The sequence below is a fragment of the Zingiber officinale genome, chromosome 2B (genome assembly GCF_018446385.1).
Source record: "Zingiber officinale cultivar Zhangliang chromosome 2B, Zo_v1.1, whole genome shotgun sequence".
Lineage (NCBI taxonomy): Eukaryota > Viridiplantae > Streptophyta > Magnoliopsida > Zingiberales > Zingiberaceae > Zingiber > Zingiber officinale.
In genome coordinates, this window is record NC_055989.1 from 52991948 (window position 1) to 52997823 (window position 5876).

The following is a 5876-nucleotide window of genomic DNA, read 5'->3' on the forward strand; positions in this document are numbered from 1 at the left end:
AACAATAAATATAACACAACCACACAAACATCCACGCAGTTATATATAATCAAACAAAGCAGTAATACTCTGACTCGAAAACCACCCTACTCAACTACACTCGTAAAACTCAAATCCGATGAAACTCACCTCTTATGCCGACCCGGCAGGCATGTAGTAGAATAAGACCAAATAAAATCCATCGACATCACAAAAATAAATACAACGTCCAAGTATCAAACAAATCAAGTCTAAACATAAACAAACGAGAAGAAAACTCAAAAAAAATCAATCAATCCTCAAGGTCTGCAGGGGATCTAGCACTACGTGCAGTGGGGACTAGCGACTGGAACTCCCTCCGGACAGCATCAACCTGAAAATATCAACAATGAAGGCGGGGTGAGTCCAACACTCAGCAGGTACAATTGATATGCAAAGTAAAGAAATAACACCTAGCACTAATCATGCGTACAGTCTCCTAATAAAGATAAAGGTAAATGCAAACCGAAGAAGACAGGAGAGAATCTGTACTAATCAGGACCCGGTATAAGGACAAACAGTCTGAAAGGTATGTCAAACATAGGTATCCAAACAATATGCAGCATATAAATGCAGCAAACACAATCACAAACAATAAATGCATCATGCATATGATGCCAATGTCATGGTCACCCCTGACGCCAGTCAGCCAACTCACAACAAAAGTGGGACCAAGTGGGTAGGGCTGTGACAACCGTGCACTCTGCAACACTACTCCTGATGAGTGATCGAGTGGACGGGATGCTGTCGGAGTAAATGGGGGAGCGCAATGCTCTCATCTCCCGGTACACTATGACGGGGAGGAATCTCTAACGTGCTACACGCTGCGTCACACTACCCCTGAGCGGATCAAGGGAGCACCGGAAGAGTCAAACTGACGTGCTACCACGCTGTGTCACGCTACCCATGAGCGTCACAACGGAGCATCGAACAGTGATGAAAACTGGCAAAGTGCTCGACAATAATGGAGCAATCTATCGCACAGCATACGATCATGCAAATGGTGCATGTCACTAATCATGGTAATATACTAAACCAACCTCTGGACATATAACAATGGGCACCATAGTGAATAGATTAAATCAAGATATACTGATCAATAAGGTATCAAACCTAAGTCCTGAACATGTGAAACATGGTTATATCACTACCCATGAGCATGTGAAATCAGATAGGTATCAACACGAAAATCCAACAAACAATCAATCAAACAGGTAACATGTATCAGGCAGTGATTAACCGAAACAAATAAGAAAACACAATTAATGCAAATTGTTAATTTCATTACTAAGCATATCAAAGACAATAAGTCAAAAGTACCCGCCTCCGAAAATAGAAAGGTCCAATCTGACTCCGAGATACTCGTCTCGCGTCAAAGTCCTGTGGCATCAAACGTAATGTCTAGTTTAGCTAATTTATCATACAACTATTAGCCAAACTAAATTCTAATCCATCGACCAACTAGGGTTAGCTTCATTAACCCTAATTACACCTTTAGATTTATTTCTAAACTTAAGTTAACAAGTATTGCTAACACAACTAGAAATCACCTACAACGAAGATCAAAACCCTAAACCTTACCTTAAATTCCACAGCTGTAATCACTGATCCAACGCCAAGAGATAGTTGCTGCTGGAATTAGAATAAATCCACAGTAAAGCAAACCCTACGGAAAATCTTTTCCCCACTGTCAGATTAATAAGATGTGAACATCACCAAATCAAGATATCCAATTACATAACACAAAATTCCTTACCAAGAATCCAACTTACCCCAACTGTGACCTAACTTCACCACAAAGAAGGAATGATCAAGAACAGCGGAGAGGCGGCACAGCGAGAGGCGACGCTGCTCCGTGCGACGCCGGTGGGTAGCTAGGGCACGATGGCAGTAATCGAAGGTGCTCGGTGGCTGGCGGCTGTGAACTCCCCAGCAAGGGCTCGGCTAGGGCACGGGGTGAGTCGCCGGCACTGCTCGACGTCGGTGGAGATGCTAGGCTTGGCGACGAGCCGACGCTAGGGCGCAGGAAAAAGGGCGGTGCTCCATGCGTCGCCGCCGCTTGGACAGGGAGGAAGAGGAAGAAGACTTCGGTCGACGGTGGTTCGTCGGATCAGAGAAAGGGAGGAGAAGTCGCTGGTCGGCCGGGGCTGGCTAGGGCACAGAGGAAAGGTGGCGCCGTGAGGAGATCGGAGAGGCTAGGGCTCGGATGGCGGCTCTCATCTGCCGGCGTCGGCCGTGACGATCGGGAGACACAAGAGGAAGGAGGCGTCGGCGCTGTGGTGAAGGGAAGAAAAGAAAGGCAAAGGAGAGGAGAAGTGAGGCGTCTGCGCCGGTTAGGGCAAGGGAAGAAGTCGGGTGTGCGGGTGGTTTCGGCGTCGGGTGCACGGGAAAGAAATAAGAGAAAAAGAAAAAGAAAAAGAAAAATAAATCTTTTCCTCATTAAAACAGGGTAGCCTAAACAGGCTTTTCCGGATCCCGTTTTTTTTTATCCCCGTCAACTCGTCCGTACGATCTCCGAAAAATTCCCAAAAAATTTCCAAAAATTCTGAAAAATTCCCTTTTTAATATTCGCCTATTTTTCCGATATTTTACATTCTCCCCCACTAATAAAAATTTGGTCCCCAAATTTCGTTATCTACCATCAGCAAGTACTAACAACAGACAGAAAGTATAAATGCTAAACGGTAAACAAAATCACATACCTCAAGTGAAAAGATGGGGATATCGAGCTCGGATAGTATCCTCGAGCTCCCAAGTAGCCTCCTCGTCCGAATGATGCTGCCATCCGACTTTAACCAGCCGGATAGTCTTGTTCCGCAACTGACGCTCTTTCCGGTCGAGAATCCGAACCTGAACCTCCTCATAGGTAATGTCAGGCTGAACTGGAACTGGAATATCTGCCAGCACATGTGTCGGGTCAGATATGTATCTCCTCAGCATCGATACGTGAAATACATCGTGAACGCCTGACAGGGACGGTGGTAGTGCCAACTGGTAAGCTACCACTCCAATCCTTTCCGAGATCTAGAAAGGTCCAATGTATCGTGGAGCTAGCTTACCTTTGAAGCTAAATCTCTTCACCCCTTTCGCGGTTGAAACTCGCAGAAATACTTGATCGCAAATAGAGAACTCTATGAGTCTCCGACTCCGGTCAGCATAACTCTTCTGGCAGTCTTATCCCTCTGACATCCTCTGTCTGATAGTACGGACCAACTCTGCCTCATGCTGAGCTCTATGAGGTCTCAACAACTAGGCCTCCCCAACCTCATCCCAGAGGGTGGGTGTCCGACAAGGCCTACCATACAACGCTTCAAAACGGTGTCATCTGGATAACCGAATGAAAGCCGTTGTTGTAAGCGAACTCTACCAATGGCAAATAGTCCTCCCAACTGCCTCCAAAATCCAATACACAAGGTCTCAACAAGTCCTCTAGAGTCTAAATGGTCCGCTCTAACTATCCATCTGTCTGAGGATGGAAAGCTGTACTGAATCGGAGCGTGGTGCCCAAGGCCTGCTGCAGACTCTGCCAGAAACGAGACGTGAACCGGGGGTCTCTATCTGAAATAATAGTTAACTAACCACCACGTGATATGATGATCTCCCGGCAAAACAGATCTACCAATCGATCCAGGAAATCAGTCTTCCGTATCGCTAACGAGTGCGCGGATTTGGTTAATCGGTCAACGATTACCCAAATCGCGTCATGGCATCGTCGTGTCCTCGGCAAACCTACCACAAAGTCCATGGTAATGTGATCCCACTTCCACTCTGGAATAGGAATCCGCTGAAGTAATCCTGCAGGTCTCTGGTGTTCAGCCTTCACCTGCTGACAGACAAGACATCTAGCTACGAAATCCGCGATGGCTTTCTTCATACCGTTCCACCAATAGGAACGTCTCAAATCTCGATACATGCGGGTTTCGCCTGGATGGATCGCAAATCGAGAATGGTGTGCTTCCTGGAGTAGCTCCTGTAAGACCGGATGAGACTGAGGTACGCATAATCTACCTCGGAAGTATATAACACCCTCCTCGTCTCGTGTGAACTCGGTCTGCTCGATCGGCCGATGAACTACAAATCTGATCACCACCCTCTCGGATCCTCGTCCGATCAACGATCGAGCAACCATGGTAACAATACCGCCGCCGGTCCCTCGCCTCAAGATCTAACTCGAAACCTCAATCAAGTCCGTGGATCAAGTCCGGAAGCCAAAGTCCTCCGACTTCTGCCGATTCTGCAACCACATTAGCTTTCCCGGTGATAGCTAATGGTACAATCGTAGTCCTTCAGAACTCCATCCATCTCCTTTGTCGGAGATTAAGCTCCTTCGAGTGAAAATATATTTGAGACTCTTATGATCGGTGAGAATCTCAAATGTGATACCGTATAAATGATGATGCCAAAGCTTCAGAGCAAAGATGATGGCGCTAACTCTAAGTCATGAATCGATAGTTCTTCTCATGCTCCTTCACCGACGAGAAGCATAAGAGACTACTCGGCCGTGCTGCATCAAGAGATGCGTCGGTGTAAAGTACAAATCCATCCTCTCCGGAAGGTAAAACCAAAACCGGAGCCGACACTAATCTCCGCTTCAGTCTCAATCCTCTATCCACATGAACTTCACGCCTTTCCGGTAAGACGTGTCAGTGGCATAGCAATACGCGAGAAACCCTCGACAAAACGTCGGTAATATCCGCCAATAAAACTACGGATCTCTGAATCGACTGCTCCCAACCGGTGACATCCTCGATCAACTGAAATACCTCTGCTAGAGACCACATGTCCAAGAAACCAACCGAGGATAACCAATGCACACTTGCCGAACTTGTCGTCAAGAATCTCCAAGGTGCGAAGATGCATGCTCCTCCTGAACAAGAGTAGACCAATATGTCATCAATGAAAACGATAACAAATCGGTCCAGATACTCCGGAAAGATGCGGTTCATCAAGTCCATAAACACTGCTGGAGCATTGGTAAGCCCAAATGGCATTACCAAAACTCATAATGACCGTATCTCATACGGGACTCTCAACTGATGATATCCGAATCGCAGATCAATCTTAGAATATATTGAGAGCTGATCAAACAAATCCTCAATCCGTGGTAATGGATATTTATTTCGACGGTCGTCTGTAGTCAATACACAACCTCATAGTACCATCCTTTTTCTTAACTAGAGAACCCCATGGTGAAACACTAGGGCGAATAAATCCCCTAAAAGCTCCAGTTGAACCTTCAGCTCGCTCAACTCTTTTGGTGCCATACGATACGGAGCTGATGTCGGTTTCCGGAATCACCAATAGCGAACTCCACCGCCTTCGAGGCAAACCGGTAGCTCCGAAATACATCCGATACTCTCGACTACGAAATGTCGGAGAGTCATGAATCATCTGTACTAATCAAAGATAATAGGAAACCCTGACAGCCATGTGACAATAGCTTCTGAGCCTGAATCGCCGAAATAATCGAGATGTCGTCATCTCTAATGCCAGTGAAACTCCACGAGGGTTGGTTCGGAGGCTGGAAGGTGACCACCCTCGTCTGGCAATCAACGGTAGCATGATATACTGACAGACAATCCATGCCAAGTATGATATCAAACTCGATCATCTCCAATACTAGAAGATCTACCATAAGTGTCATGTTGCCAAAGTCTAACGGGCAACCTCTGACCTCTTGGGTGACGTCTAAAGTATCACCGGACGGTAGGGAGACGGTCAACCGCTGTAATCTAACAATAGGTAATCTACCAATCTCCCGCATAAAGGTACGGGATATAAAAGAGTGCGAACTACCAGTATCAATCAAAATATCAGCAGTAAATGCATAAATGGAAATCGTACCACAGAAAACGGAT

At 46.2% G+C, this 5876-nt stretch overlaps 1 long non-coding RNA gene across 1 annotated transcript; it reads right to left on the minus strand.

The window, feature by feature from the left end:
- Positions 1 to 1341: 1341 nt before the first annotated feature.
- On the minus strand, positions 1342 to 2025 carry LOC122049115. Its single transcript, XR_006130834.1, has 3 exons — positions 1791 to 2025; positions 1600 to 1705; positions 1342 to 1398 (listed from the first exon to the last, which is right to left on the minus strand). It is a non-coding gene; the product is annotated as an uncharacterized LOC122049115 (long non-coding RNA).
- Positions 2026 to 5876: the final 3851 nt, after the last annotated feature.